The sequence below is a fragment of the Lissotriton vulgaris genome, chromosome 6 (genome assembly GCF_964263255.1).
Source record: "Lissotriton vulgaris chromosome 6, aLisVul1.2, whole genome shotgun sequence".
Lineage (NCBI taxonomy): Eukaryota > Metazoa > Chordata > Amphibia > Caudata > Salamandridae > Lissotriton > Lissotriton vulgaris.
The window spans coordinates 71004734-71031511 of record NC_141694.1 but is presented as its reverse complement, the minus strand read 5'-3'; the positions used below and the strand labels follow the sequence as shown (position 1 = coordinate 71031511).

The 26778-nt window shown below is 43.9% G+C and overlaps 1 protein-coding gene and 1 long non-coding RNA gene across 4 annotated transcripts in view; one reads left to right on the top strand and one right to left on the bottom strand.

The window, feature by feature from the left end:
- Positions 1–26778, top strand: part of LOC147706804 (calpain-1 catalytic subunit-like) — an 815105-nt gene that overhangs the window by 192302 nt on the left and 596025 nt on the right. The gene's annotated exons all lie outside the window — the stretch shown is intronic.
- LOC147706806 (uncharacterized) lies at positions 1024–2170 on the bottom strand. The gene is made up of 4 exons (XR_015296428.1): positions 2105–2170; positions 1784–1853; positions 1627–1685; positions 1024–1532 (listed from the first exon to the last, which is right to left on the bottom strand). It is a non-coding gene; the product is annotated as an uncharacterized LOC147706806 (long non-coding RNA).

The following is a 26778-nucleotide window of genomic DNA, read 5'->3' as shown; positions in this document are numbered from 1 at the left end:
GTCAGCATGGCTCTTGGGTCCTTCTTCTTTCTTCCTCAATTCTGAAGAGGCAAGGTTCAAGGTAGCTCCTAAATACTAAATTTCGGGTTGATAAAGGGGTGTGCAGGTGAAGGCCAATTGAGCCCTACCTTGGGGTGGGTACCACTCCTAGTATGCCCCTCAGTGGGAGGTGGGCATAAGCCTCTTCCTGATTGGTTGGGTCCCCTCATATTTAAGATGGAGGGGACCTTAAGGGTGGGTTTGGCAAACGGGGGCACACCTTTCCCCCTAGCTTGGTTTTTCCGCCCATTCTCCCGCCCAAGTGGGGGTAAAACCAGTAGGAGCCAGTTGCAGTAAACGGCAATGACTCTCACTAAGGTGGCATGCCTTTGAAGCTTCCCCTTTTGGGGACCCAGCCCATCCTGGGGGAGGAGGTGTGACACCTCTGCCCAGGATGGGCTTTGTTTCTGTACCCAGAGAGCAGAGGCACTTTACCCAGGGTTCCAGAAATGGTGTGCAGACAGAATATCGAGTTGGAAATGTCGAACTACGGAAATATCCAATCCTAAATATCGTAAATCAAAAATATCGACAGCAAGAATATCGTGGTCAAGAATATCGATTTTAATGTAAGAAATAAAGTTTTTTTAAATATATGGAAGTCATTAATATCGTTTTCAAAAATATAGTTGTTTAAAATATCGATTTTTTCATTAGTGTCATATATTTTAATATATGTTTTAAGTTTAACTATGTTTTATTGACATTTTGCAAGAAGGAAACCACATACACAATGGGTACCTCTGCCACCAAATCATAAAAAAATCCCCCCTCCCGATCAATCGTGCATACAAAATCATCTAATTGGAGGCACTCGAGTGTCCATACGGTGTGGCCGTTGGGGTGGTCTTTGTCAAAGCGTATTGCGAGGTTTACCCCCTCTGCCATGTCTGTCAAAAATTTAACATACCAACAACTCCCCCCACCCCCATCCCTGAACTGGTGTGCTGAAAACCTATATCAAACACCAACCAAGCTGCCAATACTGATACACAATTCCTATACCACTAAATGATAGGTGCAAGGATATCAAGCCAAGCAACCATAAGCTTATTATTAGCTTTTATTTTTAATATACAATAGATTTGTTTTCATTTAAGATACATATAGGGGATATATACAAACAAATGACAAAACATATAATGACAAAGAATAAATAAACCCACCTCTTTTCATTCACACTCACTCCTAATTATTCATTCGTACAGGCACTATCACATTTACACATTCAACACACTCATCACACATTACACAATCCTTACAGGCCAGTATAGTTGTTGTGAAAACAGGCCTGACCACTACCCTAACAAAGTTTTTGGAAGTGCATAATAAATTGCACAAGCAACTACACAGTTTTATCAACACAGTTTTTACAATGTATCATAAGCCTTAATCCCAACATAGATACAATTTGATTGGGAGTGGAAATAACAAAGGTCTACGCGTTTCAAACCCCGGTCATTGTATGGGGTTCTCATCAGGACCAACAACCACTGTAAAAACAGAAAAACGAAAAACAATGTCAGAGCCAAGTTCTAACTTCATCTGCCCAGTGCTCCTAAACATTTGCACCTGGCCACGACTTACCAACTTCAAGAAAAGTCACCGTCGTGGACTTCCTCTGATTTCTAATTCGAAGTGTGAATCTAAAAGAAAATAAAACAAACAAAAAACGTCCTGTTGTCAAGAATCATATCAGGGACATCAGATACAGAAGTTCTCTGTTACAGGCATATATACTTACTCCCGCCCGAATTTTTCAGCTATGGATCTTGAATTCGGCCAAATTATTTGAAGCGCCAGAACATCGGCACCTAAACAAACATTCATATGTTCTCATGAGTTCTCCGTATGGCAATCCCCGGAATGAAACCTATCGTCTACATTTAGATGTAAAGCATACCTTCTAGATGAAGTGCTTGTCTGCTGATTATAAATTATGTTTCAGCTCCCCATGCCGTGACTAAATCCACGTTGCTACCAGCTGTAACATACGGTATGAAAGGTTTCCTGCTCTAATACTAGACACTGTTTTCTGACTTTCATTCCTCCGTTCGAGGCTTACCTCAGAATCCTAGCGGCTTGCTCCACTATCCGGCAATCGTACAGCAGCGTGTTCAACCTCTCGTTTGTTGATATACGTCAGCTTCTCTAACCCGGAAGTTAAATTCTCAGTACACGTAGCCCGGCTGCTGTGAGACGTGCGTGACGGACGCAAAGCTTATCGGATAATGTAGTTTGAGCCTGGAAGTTTGTAGATTGGCACAATTTCGGGGACGGTGAATGAGATGCGATTATGTACACGATGAATGCAGCCCCCTGTAATGTTAAAAATTGGCCAGCACTCAAATTCCTAATGGAAGTAAATATGAACTAATAATCACACTATGGATTCCTTGCATCCTCCCCAGCATATCGTGCTGCGTTCCGGGTTCCCCTTCTGCAAATGAGTTGGTGTCAAGTACTAGTAGGTGGCTTCTTTGACCGCTGATTCCCTGCTGGCGGTGTTGCGTACCGTATGATTGGCCCTATAATATATGTCCCTCCACTACTTTTCTGTAAGTTCCCTCCCCAATTCCCTTGCCTATCGTTTCTGGCCAGCCGTGGGTCTCAAAGGGGCTGGAGGTCTCAGCATGCAATACAATTCTGGGATCATTTTCTTGTCAGAATGCCACTTTTCGCATTTTGTGAGGGTCTTGCTCGCCTTAGGCCGTACTTCTGGCTGGAGGAGCCAGTGGCGGAGTTAGAAGTATTGGAACCGATCAGATTCCGGAATGGCATACAATTGTCGCACCTCCCAAAATGGGAGGATTCCATCCAGATCAAAAAAGTGCCCCGCCGCCTTGCAGTCCGAGTCGTGCCACACTGAAAACGCTCCCTCCTCCATCCCTGGACTGAACTCCTGGTTGTCAAATAAAGGAGTCATAGGTGAGGGGAAGGACATCAACCCTCTCCTGATGGACACCCCATCCCACACTCGCAGCAAGGAATTTGTTATGGGAGAGCCCCTAAGGTTCGGTGGTCTATCCGCCTTCTTCAAGAAGGCAACCTTCCACAGGAAGACTTTCGTCAGTGCCCTTTCCTGGAAAAACCACCTCTTTTCAGATTCTGGTCGACTCCATTCTACCAAGTATCTAAGCTGTGCTGCTCTTAAATATTCCAACAAATGCAGGACTCCTAGCCCTCCTTCGTCTGGGGGCCTGTAGGCGAGGTCCCTGCGGAGGCTAGGTCGCGCCCCAGCCCATACGAACTGCTGTATTGTCTGTTGTAGCTTATGGAGAGTCCCCGATGGGTGCCAGACCAGCAGCGTCTGGAATAGGTACTGAGCCCTAGGGAGAATGGACATTTTGATCACAGTGACGCGCCCCAGCAGTGACAGTGGATGATGCTTCCATTGCTGAAGGTCTTTCTTGATCTGAGTGAGAAATTTGGAGTAGTTTAGCGCTACCATCTGTGATATTTATGGGGCCAGATCCACCCCAGATATGGGACCCCCCAAAGGGTTCCACACCTCCACCCCCGAGAGCCATCCCCTCTGGCCCACCCGAAGAGTGATGGACTTTCCTACATTTACCCGAAAACCGGAGACCTGGCCAAAGGACTCCAGTTCGTGCAAAAATGCTGGTACTGATTGTTCTGGCTTTTCAAGGGTTGCAAGGATATCATCAGCATATAGGCTCACGGAGTGTCTCTCCACGCCAAATGGGATGCCCAGAATATCAGGGTTGTCTCTTATCTTCTATGCCAATGGTTCAATATGAATCGCGCAAAGAGGAGGGGCGAAAGCGGGCACCCCTGCCTCGTGCCCCATTGGATCTCAAAAGGGCTAGATGCTATCCCATTGACCCTAATTGTCACTGTGGGCGCACTGTAACAACTCGCCACCCAAGCCCTGAACCGGGCCCCAATACCGAAGTGACCTAGAGATTTGTCCAGAAAGTCCCAGTCCACTATGTCGAATGCCTTTTTAGCATCGACCGAGAGCAGGAGAGCATCCATCTTTGTACTGTGGGCTTTATCAACGAGATGGAGAATGCATTTGGTGTTGTCGCTGCACTGCCGGTTGTGTGTAAAACCTGATTGATCAGGTTCAATGATGCCGGGCATCAAGGGACCCAGCCTAGCCACAAAGACCCGAGTGAAAAACCACAGGTCGATATTGAGAAGGGATACCGGGCGGTAGGAGCCGCATTGAGTTTTATCCTTCATGGTTTGGGAAGTACCACAATGGCGGCCGCTAGCATATCAGGAGGGATTGTCCCGGAACCTGTAAAGGAGTTAAAAAGCAGCGTCAGGACCGGGGTTAAAAGCGGGCAAAAGGACTTGTAGAAACCAGCCGAAAAAACATCCGGCTCAGCGATTTTAAAAGCTTGAGGGGAGAAATCGCCCCTATAACTTCTTCTATCCTGATTTGTGCCTCTAAGGACTCCGCCCCTTCCTTGTTCAGTGCGCTCGTGGTTACTCCTTGTAAATAAGAGTCTCCCTCAGGTCCCAGGGATGGTGTCACTCCGATAAAGGGCTGAGTAAAATTCCTGGAAGGCCCCCGCAATCTCAGCGTCGTCCTCAACCCTCTCCCCTCTCCCCTCTCCCCTCTAACATTCTGGAGAACCTGGACTTTCATCTGTTGGGTGCGAGCCCTAAGCTTACTAGCCAACATACGCCCAGTCTTGTCTCCCCCAATATAGTAGGAGTGCTTAAGCCAGAGGGCCGCATATTCGGCCCTATCTAAGTCGAGCCCTGCCAATTGTGCCCTTGCCACCTTCAATTGGTGCCAAACCCTTGACGCGCCTGTCCTGCCGTGGACCCTTTCCAGTCCCAACACTTGTGCTGTGAGAAATTCCCTCTCGTCTTTGTGCTCCCTATTTTCAGCCACTGAGATAGCTATTAGTTCCCCGCATACTACCGCCTTAAGGCGCCCCCCATAAATTAGCGAGAGAAGTGTCCGGGGTATCGTTCAACGCTAAGTAGTCTATAATGCATTTGTGGATTTGTTGGGTCACTCCCTTCCTGCGCAACATGTTTTCTCGAAGTTGCCAACTCCCTTTCTGTCTATGTGTTGGGGGCACCTTGATAGTCACTGTCACAGCATTGTGGTCAGATAGTGCTGCAGGGAATTCTGCTGGAGCCTAACAGATAATCCAGTCGGGCATAAGTGTGATGTGCATGGGAATAGAAAGAAAATTGTGAGGATTGGAAATGGGATAACCGTCACATGTCCACCAGCCCCCTCGACTACAGCCATTCTTTCCCTGCATTGGACAGCGCTCCGGCTTTGCCTTAGCGATGTCTGGACCTATCCATTGCAGCGTCCATGACGAGATTCAGATCTACGCCTACCACTATCCGCCGCTCTTGTGAGCTCAGAACCTCGGATAGGGATGCGGTCAGGAACCTCTCTTGGCTCGAATTAGGCGCGTATATAGATCCCACCACTAAGGGCACATCCCCCACCCACAGTCTATGGGCTAAGAGGCAACCCTTAACCTCTGCCACTTTGTCCCCCACCTTCCCCGCAAATTGCTTGGCCACCAGTATGGCTACTCCCGCCTTCTTGTCTGTCATGGAAGAAAATAATTTTTGGGGAAAGGCCCGAAATTTACTCAGGTGCCAAACTTTGGGGAGAAGATGGGTCTCCTGAAGGAGACACACATCAGCCCCCAGGTTCTCTAAAAAGGACAATATGGACCTTCGTTTTATGGGGTTGTTAAGCCCCTTCACATTGAAGGTGACTACCTGGAGGGTGGAATGTGACATGGGACCGTCGTGAAACCTGCCTGTGTCATCTGTATTTTCCTGCCCACCTCCGTTGCGTATGTTATCCCCCATTGCCGCTACGCTAAGTGGAGTTGGTACAGCTTGCTGTTCCACTTGAAAATCAGGCGGAAAGGGTGGTCCAAGAGTGAGCCACCCCATGTTCTCTCAGGTGTGCAGTCACCCCTTTCAACTCCCTCCTTTTCTGCAAAGTTATGGCATCTAGGTCCTGTTAGAGTGCTATGGAGTGCCCTTAGTATTTGACCGGTTGTTTCGCCCTGGCCTCTTGCAAAATTCGTTCCTTGAGGGGGAAATCTGGAAGGAAGGCTAGGATGTCCGGCAGGGGGCAGGAGCTCATCGTCTCAAGCCTACTTGGTGCGCTTGGTCAATGCGACTTTCAAAGTCCTGCGGCACTCCCAGAATGTTTCGGAACAGCCCTTCCAAATATAGAGCCATATCAGACCCCTCTATCTGTTGCTCCTTTAAGCGGATCACCTCCTGTTGAAGCTGCTCCACTTCCTCGTCTTTGGTCTGCTCGTGGTCCTCTATGGCAGCTACTCTTTCGCCAATCGCATCGACTTCACGGGGGATCTCCTTCACTTCTCCTGCCACCTCGCTTTTGAGTGTCTGGAGATCTTCCCTCAGAGTATTAAAGAGCAACTCCAGGAAGGAGCGAATGATCAGGACTTCCCCCTCCTCCAAGTCCATCTGTGATTTTGGTGCCGGGGGCCAACGGCCTTTGGAGAGCATCTTCTTCAATGACCGCTCCTTCTTCCCTCTCACCGTGGACATATCTTGGCTGGGTACCAGTGACGGGGCGTCCCTCCGCACTTCTAGAGTTAGTACCGGCCCCACACACCCTTCTCTGCTTCCGACTGCCCGGCCACCCACACCCGCCAGCTGGTATGTCTGGCCAAAGGGTCGACTCCCTTGATGAGGCGCTCATCGCTCTCCGAGTCTGCCTGTTTTTTGCTAGGCCCACCGTCCCCACGCCGCGTGCGTCTGCACCGGTAAAATTGATACTCGGGCCTTGGCCTCTGATGCTCACCGGCCAGGCTATCCCCGCAATGCCAGCTAAGCTAGATGGGGCCCCTGACCGGGTGGTGTTAGGATGCGACAAGCCCCCTTTGCACCACAGCTTTTCCAATCTGGTCCGGGTCAGACGGCCCACCGATCGGGTCCAACACAAATCACTTTCCTCCCAGTGAACCTCTCCGTCACCCCAAGGGAAGACCAGGGAGTGAGTCCCTCTTTCAAAGGCGCGCCCAACATTTCACAAGGCTACTCTGGGGCGATATGGCACTTCCCGCCCTCTGCTCCTCCCTATGCCCATCTCGTCAGCCAGCCACATGAAGATGCCCCTGTGCCTCTGTAAGGCAATGTCACTGGCCGGGTATCCGCCACCCTCACCTGCCGCGCAGCAGTTCTGTGACTGCCCAGCCGCCGTTGGGCTAGGCCTGCCGCCTTCCTGGAGGTGGTTAGCAGTAGTAGCAGGTCTGGTCGGGACCAGGGGTTATGTCCACTGTCCTCTGCGTGCCTCTGGCAGGCTCCACCGTGCTCCTGCCAGGCGGCTCCGCTGGCCGAACAATGGTACGCACAGCGCCGCAGCCTCGCTTCCTGTCGCCTCACTGCAGGGGTCCCTGCTGTAAGCGCAGCCCCTCCACCTCCGGTGACCACGGGGTGTGACCTTCTCCACCTGCCTTACCAGCCTCTGTGTCAGTACCGGGTACCCAGCACGCCCAGCCGTCATCTCTCTGCAGCCGCCTGGTATGTATTCAGCTTGTGTGGCCAGTCCACCGCTGCTCTGGACGTGGCTAGTCCAAATAGTAGATGCCATTTTCTCGCAACCCTGCTCCATGTCTCCAGGCCGTCTGTAAGCGCTGATCGGGCACCCAGCCCCCGCGGTGCGCACCTCCGTGGCTGCCCCTCCACTTCCTCTCGTGATTCCACTGGCAATGGAAGCGCTCGAGGTGTCAGAAGCGCTAAAATGACCGGGCGAGATAGCCAGGACCGGGGAGCCGCCAGAAAATGCGACTCACCAGTCTGTCATATTGGCCACGCCCCCTTAGTATATGTTTTAAATGCACATGGTGTATTTCTTTGTATAAGAATTGATATATTTTTAATATATGTGTTACATTTTTAGTAGTTATCACTTTTATTTTAATTACATTTTATGATTTTAGAGCCGTAGCGGGTTGTGGGTGTATAGGGGTTTATAGGGGAATAGAGTGGTAGGTTATTTAATTATAATAAATTAATGATTTTTTTTTATTATTAATCAGTTGTTAATTTTTTTAAATACATTTTTTGTTTTTGTTTTATAGAGCGCAAACTAGACCCAAGACATCGGGTATCAGAGTGCTTTACATAAGCACCAGTTTCGTTACAGACAGACACATTCATTTTTGTTAGGCACAGGAAGATTAAGTGATTTTCCCAGAATCACAGGATGTTGAGCGTCGTTGCCGAGACTCGAACCTGGTTCTCCAGCTTCGAGGTCAACAGCTCTAACCGCAAGGCTACATCCTCTCCCCTATTAATATTCATTTTTATTAATTGATTGCCAGATAATTATGATAATGATGCATTTTTTTTGGGTGCAGGTTGTCTGGTTTATAGGAGTAAAGGGTGGGAAGTAATTTATTTAAAAAACAAAAAATAAGTTGTTAATTAGTATTAATTATTTAATTGAAAATGTAATATGGAAATGAGGTAACCAATTTTAGGTGAGGGGTGTGGGGTTTTTAGGGGTAAAGGGTGGGAAGTAATTTATGTTTAATTAATTAATGATTAGTTCCTATTTAATATTAATTAAGTAACTGAAAATTAAATATGGACTTTGTGTAATGAATTTTAGGAGTGGATTGTGGAGTTTATAGGGGTAAAGGGTGGGAATAATTTATGTTTAATAAGTTAATAATTATTTGATCGTTGTTTATATTTTGTGTGTGGGTTTTACTTTTATAGGGGTAAAGGGTGGGGGTAAAATAATTTTACTTATTAATAATCAGTTGTCAAATACTATTAGTTTTTTTACCTGAAAATAGTTTTAATTACGTGTGTAATTATTTTTTTTACAGTCTAATTTTAGCTGCGGTTTGGGGGTGTTATAGGAGCAAAGTGTGGGAAGTTTATGAATTTTTATACGTTTTAATTTGTTTTTTAATTAATAATATTTCTTTAATTGGTAAATAGTTATGTTAATTATGTAAGTACTTTTTTTTATTTAGATGTGGGTTTTGAATTGTGTGGTGGTATAGGGTAGGAAATAAAAAAAAGTAAATGTATTTAATATTAAATGTTTTGGTTTATACATAGTTTAATTAAACATATTTATTTGTTTGAAAATTACTTTTTTATTGTATTTAATAGGATATGTGTAGGTAGTTGTCATATGATTTTAACATTATATTATATTTTTTTTAAATGTGTAATATTACATGTATTTGTATTTTAATTTTTTAACATCTTTATATTTTTTATTTATATTGTTTTTTAAATATTTCTGTTGTAATATTTTGTTTGTTTTTAATATTGAACTGACTGGAGTGAGAATATTAATTGATAAACCTCCACAATACAACACTTCCCCTACTGTTGAACTGATTGGAGTGGATGTAGTAAATGTTACCCCCCCACTATCCAACACTTTCTCTACTTTTGCACTCAATGGAGTGGGAATAGTAATTTTGGCCCCTCCGCTATCCAACACTTTCCCTACTGTTGAACTCATTGGAGTGGGAATAGTAATTTTTACACCTCCGCTATCCAACACTTTCCCTAGTGTTACAAATATTGGAGTGGGAATAGTAAAAGTTGTCCCTCTGCAATCCAACAATTTCCCTGTTGTTGCACTCACTGGAGTGTGAATAGTAATTTTTACCCCTCCGCTAACCAACATTTTCCCTACTGGAGGGGTACATTTAAGTTTAAAGATCTTTAAATAGTCTCATGTTTTAATTTATAATAGAATGTTTTTTTTAATAGATTTTATGTTATTGGTGTGTGTATATATATATATATATATATATATATATATATATATATATATATATATATATATATATATATATATATATATATATATATATATATGTGTGTATTTCCCCATTGTGGGTCCTTCCGAGATCCATCCCTACGCCAGGTGGTCCAACAGCCGCAAGGAGCCCCAAGCCGGTTCGTGATATCTCATTTTCAAAAGCTGGTAATGATGCACGCTCAGAAGGAAAAATTCAATCACCAAGGTTTATTTCCGATACGGTATCGGAAATAAACCTTGGTGATTGAATTTTCCCTTCTGAGCGTCCATCATTACCAGCTTTTGAAAAAATTTATATATATATATATATATATATATATATTAGTCCAAACATTCTCCCATCAGGAAAACACGTACAACGACACTCCAGGAGTAAGCATGGGCGAATTTTGCGAATCTCGCGTTCGCGAATTTTGCGGATTTGCGAACTCGCAATCCGCAAAATCCGCGAATTCTCGCGAATTTCCGAATTTTTTTTTGTGTTCGCGCGGGTTTCTGCCAGTTCGCGAGGGTTTTGTTTAATTTCGCAAACGCGAACTTACCTGTCGAGTCCCAAGTTTTGCGAACTTGTTGTTTCTACGTGTCCAGCCTGTTTGGGACACTCTTCTTCATCACTGCCACTCTCTGTCACCACTGCCACTCTCTGACTACTCATGCCACTCTCTGGCCCACCCATGCCACCCTCTGTTTCATCACAGCACCCTCTGGTTGTCCAGTGTACATTATTGTGGCAAAGCAAAGCAAAACCTTCCCTGCCTCAAGTGACCTGAATTAATTTGGGGCTGATTAATGTGTCACAGAATATTTTTTTAGCTGGCACCTGCTTCCTTAGTGCTTCCTGATTAGTGATCTTTTGCACTTGCTAAGTGCTTTCATTGTTGCAAAATTAGTTACAACACCTGCCCTGCCCCAACTGACAATAATGAATTAGGGTCTGATTAATGTGTCACTGGATTTGAACTTCCAGCCTGGCTCCTGCTTGTCTGCCTTAGCTGTAATTCAGGACCTTTGTGTAACTATTCTGAGGGTCAGAGCAGGGTCACATAATAGTTGCAAGTAGGCAACTGAACTCTGGAGGGGCCCCTCAGGAAGCACTACAGGAAATGGCTACTAATGATGAGCTTGAACTTTTGAACCTGGTAAGTAGTTTCAGTTTTGCTAAGATCGTATTTCTGCAATTTAGCGCTTATTCGCGGGGCGCGAAGTTGAACTGGGAAGCCGCGAACTCACGCGAACAGTGCGAGCAAGCCATAAAATCCGCTGCTCGCGGATTTGCGGATTTTGCGGGAAATTCGCGAATCTCGCGGATTGCAAATTTACCGAAAATCCGCAAAATCCGCGAGCGTAACGGATTTTCTGCCCATGCTTATCCAGGAGTTGCTGTGCTTGAAAATTTAATTGGCAGCAAAAAACAAACAACGCGTTTCACCTCACGGCTTGTTCAAGTTTGTTGTGAACTCCAAACCATAGTCCTTTTACATTGTCAATTAGTTGTCATGAAAACAGGACTACTCGTGCACACCTCTAAGTGAAATAAATGCAGCGGACATTTTGGAACAGAAAAGTACAACGTTATATGTCAGTCTCTTATTGAAAGTTAATATTTACGATCGCGCTGTGGCAACAATTTCGCAATTTACTGCCATATATTAGTATGTGACTCTTAAAGTAAATAAACAGTATTTTAACAGTATTTTAAACCAAGCCAAGTGCATTATTTTCATTGCCTGTGGACTGTATGCTTTACATGAAGCTTACTGATTAGCCTATAAGTATGAGCCACAATCCCGTAATTCAGCCCAAGTGGGCGTAAATAGGGTACATAGTATGAGGTGTGATAGTAAAGTACAAGTTAAACAATAATACTGAAGAAACAACAATACTCTTCATAATATAGAAATAGAGCCCAAGTGGGCAAAATCCATGTATCAGTTCATGCCAACTCGCAGTTACACTTTGTAACCATCTGTGATCACATCTCTAAAAAAAGGTCCCAAAATATCTACAGGATAATCTCATAACTTCAAAATGTCCTTGGCATCTTACATTACACGGTTGGTTCAAGTCACAATCTCTCTTATTCAAAGTAGAGTCTCTTGCGTGCCACATAAACTTATTGTTTTGAACTGACTTTTCTGTATGTTACTGTTCCAATGTCCAAGAATGCAGAAACAAAATTCTGTGAATTAAAAACATAGATAGATGGTTTAAAAAGACGACTGTAAGCAAGACAGATGCTTAGTTCTAAAGTCATTCAACAAATACTCAATATACAAGCTATTTATCATTTCTCATATTACATTATTCATCTCTCAAGATGAACTGAAAGATCCTCATGATTGTTCAAACCCTGTGGGAATGTAGTTTCAAAATCAATGATATATCTGGATTCCATTTTTCGCAGGCATGTTGTTTTGTCACCTCCCCGTATTCCTAGATCCACCTTGTCCAACACTACCATTCTTAGCAAATTTTTATTTTGAAAATGATGTTCAAAAAAGTGCCTGGCCACAGGATATTGCACATTGTGATTCTTAATGGCTCTAAGGTGTTGTAACACTCTTTCTTTTGCTTTTAAGGTAGTGCTTCCTATATACCACTTATTGCAGGGGCAAATAAGTAAGTATACGCAATACATGTTGTTGCATGTTACACTTTTCTGTATAGAAAACAGTCTACCAGTGCTGGGCACAGTTACCTCCTTACAATTGATACTGTTGCGACATGCCTTACACGATCTGCAACATCTGAAGCCAGGTATGTCTGTGGGTTTGTTAGTACTTGTCACAGAGTTCGGGCTCAGCTCATCTCTCAAGGATTTACTTTTTCTGAATGTGACCTGTGGATTATGATTTAAATGAGGTTTTAGATGTTGATCAGTTAACAACACATGCCAGTGTTTGTTAAGGATCTTTTTTACTTCCTTGGCCTGGCCTGAAAAGGTTGTGATGAATCTGATGTTGGATGAGTGGTCAAATAACTCGGTGGCATGCTCAACGACAATGATGCGCATTCTAGTAAAATATGCACTAAAAGACCGGAAGAAACTGATGGAACAAATTGAAGTACTAATTGCTGAGATCACGCCTATAATGGGAAAGGATGCTTTTGATGAATATGCTAAGAATCTGGAAATTAAGATGCACAAATTGGAGGAAGAAATAACAGCAAAGAAACAACGTAAATTCCTGCTGGACTATAAAGATTACCAGGCGGGCCGCACCTTAACCTTCCACCGCAAATACGACCACCTTTTTGACAAATCAAACTCCAAAATGACAAAAAATGCTTTGACAGTGGCACAAATAGAACCGGAAGAAAGTGACGTGTCAGATGGAAGTCTACAGGATCTTACTACTACAGGTCTAAACCAAAGTGCTGTGGATGATCAAGAAGAAATAAGGAAGCGTTTTTTGTTACAGTTCCAAGTACTAAATCAGGGACGGACAGATCAACAACAGGATCAGGGAGGTCAACGAGGACGCGGCAGAGGAAATCGGGGCAGACCGAAAGGAACAAGAAAGCAAAAATCAGACAGCAACGCCGCAAAACAGCCCATGGGAATGGCAACAAGGGGCAGCAAGACACAACTATGACGGTAATCAATTTATCTACTAGGCCATTAACTGTGCATGAACATGAAGTACTCTCATTGGGATTGTCATTTTGTGGTATTGGGTTCTCCAGGCCTACATACTCCGCGGAATACCCTCTACACCATAAGAACTGTTGGCACGGAAACTAGAAAATGTAAAAGACAAGTTTATTAAGACCCCATGGGGTGGTGGTACATTCCTACAGCACCCTTCGGCAATGCAAGAAGTATCACCCCGAACATCGGCGTAAGTCCTTCTTTTATACAGTTTTACAGACATTAAAAGATGGGCGGTACATGGTTACAGAGTTTAAGTACATATATGGTAATTTTTGGAACACAGCCAACTCATGGGAGGGGCTACAACACCACTGGTCAGTTTGGCGGAACATTCCTAAGTGATGACTGGTCAGTCTGAACTGCGCATGTGCGGGCTTGACCGTTACTAAAAATAGCCTGTTGCTGGGCAAACTCAAGTGGTCAATGGTACAGATGAAGGACAAAGGGGCATGCTGACCACGAGGCGACGCATTCTCTAAAATGGCCGCCTTAACATACAAAATGGTGTTTAACAACTATAGTCAAGATAAGGGAATAATGTGTAGCAAAGCTTAACGCTAACTCGATCATTGTCAAATTACGACAGACGACCCTTTTAGCGTTTAGCTGAAGCTACCTCATAATGGACATAATCAGGATACTCATCTTCTATATCGATGGACATAATCTGGGCCACTTCCTTATGAATCATTTGTTCATGTTTAGCAAAAGCTCGTCTGGATGGAATACAAGCAGATAAACACATAGAACACAATGCAGGGCCACACATAGGCATAAGAAGAATAATATCCCAATTATTATACATAGAATCGTCAGTAGCTTCCAACCCCATGTACTAAGCATTGACCAAAACCACCCCGAAAAGGTCCATGTACCATTGTCAGGATGTATCTCGGCAGCAATTTTATGTAATTTTGATATGGCATCATACACAGATGGTGAATTATCTGGCACGTAAACACAGCAACTACTTCCGATAATACGGCATGCCCCCCCCCCCCCGGTCAGCTAGGACCACATCTAAAACCATCCGGTTCTGGAGCGTTACGATTCTGGAGATCTGAAGCTCCTCAGTTAAATTTCCTAATGCGAAAGCAGTATCTTTGGCAACAGCTTCAACAACACGTGTTAACCGTCGTATTTTCCGGCTATTCAGAGCAGCTCCCACAAAAGAAAACAAACCCAAATTAAAATCGACATATTGTTGCAACGCAGTGTCTGTTTGGTCTATCTCATCAAGAACTACTGCTCTCTTGACCCTATTCAATATAAAATCATGATACAATACATAATTATTATGGTACATGGGCGGAGCAATAAACACAGGGGGCAATACAAAAGATATGTAACATGTTCCTAACCATCCTAAAGGGAGACGATGATAACCTTTATTACCACATATGAAGTACGTATTTCGGGAGGCCACAAATGAAATGCCATTCGGAGTATCAAAGGTGAGAGTGGTGTTACATTCACTTCTACCAACTGGGATTGTACCTTTATTACGTACACAGAGATCAGCTTTTGTATCGATAACATTAATAACATGAGAATTGGACATGTTGACACTTCGATGATTACTGTCGACTCGTGGCGCAGACACATTGTCCGGGCGGTATTCCTCCCATTCAAACTTAGTTCCTTCTGCTTGCGGATAGCCGTCTCGATCATTAAAACAAATTTTATTTAGACGAAAAAGCAGCCCCCCTTTTGTTGGCCATCGCAAAGTGAACAGGAGGGTGTACCAGGCATTGCAAGACCCATTATGAGAAAACGGAAGTGGGATAAGCGGTGTGCCCCCTTTCTTCTGATGTCCAGGCAACATCCCACATACCCAACAGTTAGAAGTGTTTGTCATATTGTGAGTGTGATGCAGAATCTGAATGAAACTATTGTTCAAGTAAGTCTGTCGGTGCCGCTCTTCATGATATGGTAGAGTGAAATGAAAATGTTCAGATGGAGCCGGGGTAGTCGGCAGCAAATGTTCTCGCACAGGCACCACAAGTTCTACTACCCAGGCTATCACAGCTATTACCACAATTGTCAACACAAATAATACAGCACCAAGAATTCTTTTGTCTCGTGCTGCAGAAGACGCCATAGTTCAAAGTTCACAATGTCTTAAAAATACAGCTAAAAAATAAAAATGTGAGTGCTGAGCTCCGAGGTAGCCGTTGGTTTCTTCTCCGAGATTCAAGACGGGTGTCGCTACACTGGGCAGAACAGATCCCCCCCCCTTGATATTCCCGGCTTCCGTTTCACAAACCTGGAGCGGTAACTCAACCAGTCTCGCACCAAAAAAAATCTTCTTATCGTGGTCGTAGATTGTATCTTTCTCGTCCAGAAACAGTGTGGTCCGGGAAGGCTCCCTCCGATTCGGCAGACGTTACAGCTGGGCTCTTCTCTTCGTCCAGAATATCTCGGTAGTCAGACAATGCAGTTGGGCTCACCAGATCCGGAGAGACACGACGGCAGTGAGTAGAGTGCACCCACCACTTCGTGTTGGTAACTCGCACAGCCGTTCGATTTGCCAGCAATCCCTTCTCGGGGCCACGCCACCTCGGTTCCAAGCTGTTCGTCCTCTCAAACGAGCGGATCATGACATGGTCACCAGGACGAAGATTGTGAGCCTCTCCAATGGAGTTGTCAGGGAGCCCTTCTCGAACCTGTTGATGAATGGAAAGTAAATCATTTGTTAATCGTGCCAAATAATCGTTCATCATTATACAAGGCACATCCTGTAACAATCGAGGCTTAGGAACTCCCCATATATTCATCGGCCTTCCAAACACCACTTCATAAGGTGTGAGGCCAGTTCGGGAATAGGGCACTGATCTGATAGAGAGTAATGCCAAAGGCAGGGCATCCGGCCACTTCAAAGACGTGGATGCCACAATCTTTGCTAACTTTAATTTCAGAGTAGCATTATACCGTTCAACAAGACCTGCTGACTGAGAATGGAACACAGCATGAAACTTCTGCTGGATTCGCAATCCTTTCAACACGTACTCCACAATTTTCCCAACAAAATGAGGACCATTATCGCTCCACAAAAATTTGCAAACGCCGTATCGAGGGAAGTACTCCTTGAGCAAAACCTTAGCTGTTGTCAACGCTGTATTATCCTTCGTGGGGAAGGCCTCAACCCATTTGCTGAAGGCACACACCACCACTAAGACATACTTAAGGTTATTGCAACGCTCAAGCTGGATGTAATCCATTTGCAGTACTTCAAACGGCGCAGTAGGTGGAACGAACCCTCCTTTCGGAGTATGCGTCCCTTTTGCAGGATTGTGCTGTAAATCAAACAGGTCTGCACTACTCTCTTGGCCGTATTGGCAATCTCAGGATGCTCCCAAATTCGCGTTAGCAATCGAGTAATTGCAAGAGCTCCAACATGTGCCAACCCATGTGTCATCTGGACCATCGCTTGCAAGTAAGCTGCAGGCAATTTCCATCGTTCCATATCTTTACTCCTCCAACAACCCTCATCATCCAGCACTCCCTCTGCTGCCCAGGTTGCAAGTTCTGCTTCAGTCGCTGATTTCTGAATGTCTAATATCTCCGCTCTAGCATCATGCCATTGCTCAGCCTGCGACTTCACCACATACATTGGAGAGTCATTTCGTGACATAGCCGTTTGTCTTGCTATACTGTCCGCAAAAGCATTGCCTTGTCCCACTTTGTCAGTGACCTTTTAATGTGCACTGCATTTGATTATCGCCACTTTCTTTGGGCAAAGCAACGCATTCAAGAGATCACGCACTAGCTCTCCGTGCATAATGTGTACTCCATGCGAAGTCAAAAACCCGCGTTCTTTCCAGAGTAGGCCAAAGTCATGCGCTACTCCGAAGGCGTACCGGCTGTCTGTGTAGATGTTCACACATAGGCCAGCACTCAATTCGCAGGCTCTTGTCAAAGCTATCAGCTCCGCTGCTTGGGCCGATTTCTGTGGTATTCGTGCTGTTTCTACCACTGTCTTAAGTGTCGTGATCGCATATGCTGCAGAAGTTGTGCCATCTGGCAGCCTTAAACACGATCCATCAACCCACAGTTCCCCATCCACATCTGGAAGTGGCGTATCCTGTAAGTCGACACGACCCTTTGTTTGTTCTTCAGTCAGGAAAACACAGTCATGGTGTTCTTCCTCTTGGCCCTCCGCAACCGGATACGGCAATAAAGTGGCAGGGTTCAGGGTAGCACATCTCTTTAGTGTGATATGTGGTGCCAAAAGTGTAAGCTCATATCCTGTTAAACGTGCACTCGTGAGATACTGGGTTTTCGTTTACCGCGTGGGGAACTAACACCAACAATTTGTGTGACAAAACTATTCCCTCACTCTGTCGTATAGCTACTGCTGTTGCTGCAACTGCTCGGAAACACCCAGGTAATCCTCGTGCTACAGGATCAAGAATGGCCGAAAAGTATGCGCAGGGCTTCTGCTTATCCCCGTGTGTCTGCACTAACACCGACAATGCGCACCCATCTTTCTCGTGCACATACAACATGAAAATCTTTGTGTAATCTGGTGTACCTAACACTGGTGCAGAACAAAGGGCCTGTCTCAATTGTTCAAAAGCATTCTGACATTCATCTGTCCATTCAAAGGGCTTTGGTGTAGTTTTGGACAATAACGCTAACAAAGGTTTTATAATATGCGAAAACCCCATTATCAACTGTCCACAGAAGGGCGTTAATCCTATGAAGGCACGCACATCTCTCTGAGTGCGGGGGACTGGTGTATCTAAAATTGCTTGAATTCGATCAGATGTTAATGCACGTCCCTCCTTAGACAAAAGATGACCGAGGTAGGTCACCTTTGGTCTACAATATTGTAACTTTTTCCTAGAGACTTTGTGATTATTCTGAACCAAAAAGGAGAGCCAAGCAAGAGTACTCTCCTCGCATTGTGCATAAGTGTCTGCAGCCAATAAGAGGTCATCAACGTATTGGATAAGAGCTACTCCAGACCGCAATTCAAAAGAGTCAAGCTGTCTTTTTAAAGCCTGGCTATAAATGCTAGGACTTTCTGAATAGCCTTGAAGAACACGACAAAATCTATACGATTTATTATTTAACGTGAAGCCAAATAGGTATCTACTGTCGGGATGGATGGGAATGGAAAAGAAAGAATTCTTAAGGTCAATGACGGAGAAAATAGTGGCAGTGGGGGGGACCAAAGTAAGTAAGGTGGTGATGTCAGACACCACCGGGTACTGGGGCACTACAATTTTGTTTATTTCTCTCAAATCAATAATAAATCAATAGACTTTGTCGTCAGTGTCTTTTTTTAGAATCGGAAGAATAGGGCTGTTACAGACATTGTAAGGAACTTCCTCCACTACTCCTGCAATAATCAAATCCTGAACGATGTGCGTCAGAGCAATCTCACCTTCTCTGGATATCTTATACTGCGGTACACGTGGCAAAGATACTCCCTCCTTGACAGTAATTCGAATAGGCGGGATGAGCATCTGTCCCACATCCGTATCTGATGTCGCCCATAACGTATGTGGGAGAGAGGCTAACGCTTCAATTTCCTGCATGGTACATAGTCTGCCTGCATCTGGATAATTGTCATTCAGAATAACCCGCACTCCTTCAGGAGCGCAGCGTATTGTTGCTCGAAAATATTTGAGCAAATCTATGCCCATAATATTGTCTGGGGTATGAGGCGACAACAAAAATGAGCACAGACCAAAAAATTTATCAATGCAAAATGCAAGAGGTTGTGACAATGGGCTTGGAGAGGGTGTGCCATCGAACCCTATACATGTAATCGTTTCGCCAGACAGGGGAGCCCTTGGAGCCAACTTTTTAGACAAAGCACTACGAGTAGCTCCTGTGTCAACTAAAAACTGATCAGTAGAACCCAAAACGCCCGCTGATACATATGGACCTCTTTGATCTACTGGCACTTCAACCGATTCCACACCCCATCCTACGCAATCCTATGCGTGCATATAATCCTGACTCTCCATGTTCTCACCCTCCGATATCTGATACTGCTTTCGTGGATCAAAGGTATTACGTTCATCCTGACCACGACCCCTCGCCTCAAACCTACCACGATCACTTCTTCCACCTCTCGCTCCTGAATAACTATTCCGTGACCTTCCACCACCTCGACCACGCTGGCTACGTTACTCACGAAGCACCGGACAATCTTCAGCCCAATGCCAAAACTCTTTACAATATGCACATTGGTCCTCAGCAATGTCAGTACGACCATATGACGTATTACCCCCTCCTCGCCTGCCTCTATCATTCCCTCTAGATTGCGCACCACAAACCTGTGCCAACATCACCTTCGTCTTTAACTCCTTCGCTTTCTTATCAACACTTTCTTTAGCTTCTAATTCCTGCCGCTCGTAATACTGAGCCATAGTTAACAAAGACGCAGGGTTCGTCGTGGTCCAAGAACTTTCACTAGTTTTTAATTGCTTCGCAATCTGCGGTAGGAGATTAGCCACATACTTGTCGACAAACAAATGCCTACCCGTATCATCCGTTAATAATTGCCCACTGTAATCACGAAACGCTTCTTCAAAACGTGTGAAGATGTCAGATACCGACTCGTCTTGCTTCTGTTTGCACGAGGCTAACATAGTCCAATCAATCTTTTTAGGGGGGACAAGTGTTTTCAATTTATTCAAAATAGCTGTTGGGAGATCTAAAATTAGCTGGCAGGGCTTACATGTGGGTTCCCTGTCTAAATCAGCTTGGCCTATAGTTTTCCAATCTGCTCCTAACATCGTTTGATCATCAAACCTACGAATCGCTCTCCACATATCAGGGGGGAGTATTAATCCAAAGAAAAGATCTATATCAACTAGTGTCATAACACAGGAAGAAATAGCCCCCTCCACTCCTTCATAGAAAGCTGCCGGATTTTTACGGGGATCGGGCAAAGCGTTTTTCAATGCCATAACATCCGCTCTATTCCAAGGCGTATACACCCAATTATATATAAAATACCCTTTTGCATCCCCAGACAATTTATCATCACTGGTACCTTGCCCTTTAGGGGGAACATACAAAGGTGCAGCTTCAAGCATGGGCATAACATCCACTTTAGAACTCTTATCTGCTCCAAAGATAGAACACTCTTTGGATTGCTCCGTCGACCCCGGCGCAGACTTCTCTGATGCTTTTCGTGCTTCCCGTAATCTGGACACCTCATCCCGAAACTGGACCAATCGTAGGAAAAAAGCATCCGCATCTGTAATAACAAATAGACCTTTACGCATATTCTCATGATGTACTGATACATCCTTAGGTTCTAGATCATCTGAATTCTTACGGAATCGTTCAACAACTTCGTCTGCAAAAGCACTTAAGAAATACAACTGTTCTCGTTCTGACCACTTATTCCTTTCAACATTGATCTCTGACATAGTTATTTTATTCAGATTGAGTTTCCTAGCGAAACTGCGCAAATCCGCGGCTTTACCAGCAGTTAACCTTGTACTCGCAATATCTTGATCTTCATCGCCGAAATCCTCGTCCGGAGCCGTAGGCAGAACATACGGAGGCGGAGACCGATATAATAATGAAAAATCATCAACTTCATTAGTAAGGACCGGATAAAGCGAACGTCGAATAGGAAATTTACCGCTCGTTTGCAAATTACGTTCCCGTGCCTCCCTCTCTTTCTTCTCCTGCAACTCCTTCTCCTCCAGCTGTAAAGCTTTATCTCGAGCAGCCTTACGCTGCTCTTTCTCCGCCAAGGCAATATCACGCTTCATTCGTTCACGCACTGCTTTCTCCCACATTCGTACACAGTCAAACATATCCTGTCTATACCTGCGCTGAAACAAACATTGCTCCACAAACTGAACCTTTCGTAAATCAAACGACCCATGTAGTGGCCATTGCAACTCGGGATCAGACTTGGTGTATTTGTTCCATAATTTACTATACAATATGGGGGGAAGGCCAAATTTAATACATTTCCCGATTAGGAGTCCCCTCTGGGGGAGCCGGCTGAGATTCATTTAGTCGATATGTGGTACCATTCCCAAGACAGCACATTCCTCGGAGTGTGCTTAAAACCGTAAAAATGGCACTTACTATACTTCACACAAAATGTGCCGCTCAAAACACAAACAAAGTGAGAGAAACATCTCTACATGCCTGCCTATGTGAAGTGCACTGCACATATACGGTCAATTCATAGAACCAAATGTTAGCTAACTCAAAACATATTCATATTCATAGAACCACAGTAAGCGTCCGCAGACTACCTTACCAATCACAATTCTTACCCAAATCTCAAATATCCAGGTTCCAACTGCCAAGGTCTTTGATCAAATCAGCCAAACCGGCACTGTACGACAACTCAGACGAGCAGGATCTCAGTCGGGGACCGGCGCCACCTGGAAGGTCAGATCAGAAGGAAGGGAAGAAAACACCGTGGGTGCCAAGACTCGGGTCACTCAGTGGCAGCGTACGCGTCCATGGCGAGTTTCCAATCCTTCGTCACGACCTCTCCTTCGGGCATCCGAGTCACCGATGAGTCCCTTCGTGGTCGCCAATTTGTGGTATTGGGTTCTCCAGGCCTACATACTCCGCGGAATACCCTCTACACCATAAGAACTGTTGGCACGGAAACTAGAAAATGTAAAAGACAAGTTTATTAAGACCCCATGGGGTGGTGGTACATTCCTACAGCACCCTTCAGCAATGCAAGAAGTATCACCCCGAACATCGGCGTAAGTCCTTCTTTTATACAGTTTTACAGACATTAAAAGATGGGCGGTACATGGTTACAGAGTTTTAAGTACATATATGGTCATTTTTGGAACACAGCCAACTCATGGGAGGGGCTACAACACCACTGGTCAGTTTGGCGGAACATTCCTAAGTGATGACTGGTCAGTCTGAACTGCGCATGTGCGGGCTTGACCGTTACTAAAAATAGCCTGTTGCTGGGCAAACTCAAGTGGTCAATGGTACAGAGGAAGGACAAAGGGGCATGCTGACCACGAGGCGACGCATTCTCTAAAATGGTCGCCGTAACATACAAAATGGCGTTTAACAACTATAGTCAAGATAAGGGAATAATGTGTAGCAAAGCTTAACGCTAACTCGATCATTGTCAAATTACGACAATTTTGTCCTTGCAATAATCTAGACTATGCCCAAACGAGGATAGACTTGTTTTATTTCTCAAGAAAACTGAAATTGAAAAAGTGGTTTGAAACCCACCCTCCCAAACCACCACCAGGGGTGGGAACGAATCTTGAAAATAATTTGGATCTAAATGATATTGAATTGATGGAAATTATTTCCTCTGGTGCAATTGATGGTAATGAGTTCTTATGCGATGAGGATGTTGATACTAATGTAAATCCAGGAAGTAATTTCAAAGTAAAATCCAAGTTCATTCCTCAGATCATGTGTGAGGCAGTTGAAGTTTTTGAAAAGGGTGTTTTGGAAGACCTTAAAAAACTTGTCATTTGAACAGCACAAGGCGATTAAAAGCCTTACAGAGGATGTTAATATTGTTATCCGCCACACGGATAAAGGTGGCAATGTTGTTGTTCTGGATAAAAATAAGTATCTAGCAGAGGGGCATAGACAGTTAGGAGATGCAAACTGTTATGAGTCGAGCTCATTCTTTGACTTCAGACAAACCAAAGGTCTGTTTGAAACTAAATTACAGAATTTCAGAGATAAGGGTCTACTGACTTGGGAGGAATATCTATTCCTAAAATGTGATCATCCCAAAATCCCCATTCTATACCTTCTCCCTAAAGTGCATAAAAACGCCACTGATCCACCAGGGAGACCCATAGTATCTTCGATGGGTTCACTTCTTGAAAAAACCTCGCAATATATTGACTACTATTTGAGACCCTTTGTGACAGCTTAACCCACGTATCTTAAGGATACAACGCACTTTCTGAAAAGTATAGAGGGTATTATCTGGGAGCCAACTTACATCTTGGTTACCTTAGATGTGAACAGCTTATACACGTGTATCAAACACAGCTTAGGACTACAAGCAGTGGGACGAGGTCGATTGCATTTCTGGAACATTCCAATATGTTACTAGAGTTAATTGATTTTTGTCTACATCACAATTTTTTCATTTTTGATGAGTTGATATACCGACAGTCACAGGGCACGGCGATGGGCACCTGCTTCGCCCCCAGTTATGCCAACCTATTCATGGGTTGGTGGGAGGAGCAGGTGTCCAACGAGGTCACCGATTTTAACAACAAGGTTGTCCTGTGGCTTAGGTATATCGACGACATCTTTCTGATCTGGGACGGCACTGAAGAATCGGTAAAAAGATTTGTGTGCCAGTTAAACAGCAACACAATGAATCTTAGATTCACTGAACATGTACATAGATCTAAGATTGAGTTCCTAGACATTTGTGTTGAGATAAAAGGAACTATGATGACTACTGGTCTCTTCAGAAAGGCAACAGCTGGCAACAGTTTACTTAATGCCAGAAGTGCGCATCCCAGAAACCTCATTGACAGTATCCCTTATGGGGAACTGTTACGTGCCAAACGCAATTGTAGCACCAAAGGAGCATTTGAGTCAGAACAGGAAACAATGATCAAACGTTTCAAAGAACGTGGTATTAATAACAAAACCATAGAAGGGGCCGTTGTAAGAGCAAACACAAAAGACAGAAAAGACCTTTTGGACACTAATAAAGTTAGCAACACTGAATCCAACATCAGATTCATCACAACCTTTTCAGGCCAGGCCAAGGAAGGAAAAAAGATCCTTAAAAAACACTGGCATGTGTTGTTAACTGATCAACATCTAAAACCTCATTTAAATCATAATCCACAGGTCACATTCAGAAAAAGTAAATCCTTGAGAGACGAGCTGAGCCCGAACTCTGTGACAAGTACTAACAAACCCACAGACATACCTGGCTTCAGATGTTGCAGATCGTGTAAGGCATGTCGCAACAGTATCAATTGTAAGGAGGTAACTGTGCCCAGCACTGGTAGACTGTTTTCTATACAGAAAAGTGTAACATGCAACACCATGTATTGCGTATACTTACTTATTTACCCCCGCAATAAGTGGTATATAGGAAGCACTACCTTAAAAGCAAAAGAAAGAGTGTTACAACACCTTAGAGCCATTAAGAATCACAATGTGCAATATCCTGTGGCCAGGCACTTTTTCGAACATCATTTTCAAAATGAAAATTTGCTAAGAATGGTAGTGTTGGACAAGGTGGATCTGGGAATACGGGGAGGTGACAAAACAACATGCCTGCGAAAAATGGAATCCAGATATATCATTGATTTTGAAACTACATTCCCACAGGGTTTGAACAATCATGAGGAACTTTCAGTTCATCTTGAGAGATGAATAATGTAATATGAGAAATGATAAATAGCTTGTATATTGAGTATTTGTTGAATGACTTTAGAACTAAGCAGCTGTCTTGCTTAAAGTCGTCTTTTTAAACCATCTATCTATGTTTTTAATTCACAGAATTTTGTTTCTGCATTCTTGGACATTGGAACAGTAACATACAGAAAAGTCAGTTCAAAACAATAAGTTTATGTGGCACGCAAGAGACTCTACTTTGAATAAGAGAGATTGTGACTTGAACCAACCGTGTAATGTAAGATGCCAAGGACATTTTGAAGTTATGAGATTATCCTGCAAATATTTTGGGACCTTTTTTAAGAGATGTGATCACAGATGGTTACAAAGTGTAACTGCAAGTTGGCATGAACTGATACATGGATTTTGCCCACTTGGGCTCTATTTCTATATTATGAAGAGTATTGTTGTTTCTTCAGTATTATTGTTTAACTTGTACTTTACTATCACACCTCATACTATGTACCCTATTTACGCCCACTTGGGCTGAATTACGGGATTGTGGCTCATACTTATAGGCTAATCAGTAAGCTTCATGTAAAGCATACAGTCCACAGGCAACAAAAATAATGCACTTGGCTTGGTTTAAAATACTGTTAAAATACTGTTTATTTACTTTAAGTGTCACATACTAATATATGGCAGTAAATTGCGAAATTGTTGCCACAGCGCGATCGTAAATATTAACTTTCAATAAGAGACTGACATATAACATTGTACTTTTCTGTTCCAAAATGTCCGCTGCATTTATTTCACTTAGAGGTGTGCACGAGTAGTCCTGTTTTCATGACAACTAATTGACAATGTAAAAGGACTATGGTTTGGAGTTCACAACAAACGTGAACAAGCCGTGAGGTGAAACACGTTCTTTGTTTTTTGCTGCCAATTAAATTTTCAAGCACAGCAACTCCTGGAGTGTCGTTGTACGTGTTTTCCTGATGGGAGAATGTTTGGACTAAGATATTGGGCTTCCGGAACCCTAACAATGACCCACTCGTGAGCAGGTACTGGCTTTCACCGGAACTCTGTGTCTGATATATATATATATATATATATATATATATATATATATATATATATATATATATATATATATATATATATATTGTCAAAAGTTCCAAAGTAACGGTGCTCTCGGTCAGCAAATCCACACAACACCTCGCAAGACTCCAAGGGTGTTTATTTAAACCAACAACATGTTTCGGCTGCGGACAGCCTTGATCACGTTAGTTTCAAAGTGCACAGTTTCCGGTAAATAATACCACATTTCATCATCATAGAAACAGGACTTGGTAACCAAAATTGAAAACATAAACTTGTACATTTCATGAGAGGATGTTAACATAAATCACATACTCTGCTGTATCATGCATGTTTAAATACACATGTCGGACGTTTTAAATTAAGTCTTTAACATCGTGCGCATTCTGTGAAAATATGAAGTTACGTATATGCCCCTTGTGCTAAATTCTACTGTTTCAAGCACAGGATATACATTCTGTTGATAATGCTCCTATCGAAGCGTACACCCCAAAATTATTATTATTTTTGCCACGGCGTCCGCCGCCATAGTTGTAGTTTGAAAGTATCATAAAACTACATGTAACTATGACAACCGGGTGTCAAGGAATGCGGACCTGCGATAGGAGAGGCGTGGCTGCACCTACAAAGTCTGTGCAAACCCTTGTATGTGTGCACACAGTAATACAGGGCTAATCTAAGCATGCAGCATCACGAATGGAATAAAAACGATGGTGTCATGTGTAACCAGCCAAGCTTGCACACTAGCATGTGAAGAAAGTCACCGCTAGTCCAGCGCATGACAGGTTGATGCTGCATATGGCCCTGTGTACAGGATAGAAATGTACAACGATCTAGATGCAGGAAATGCGGGTTGCTCATGGGTCCTGGATAAAAC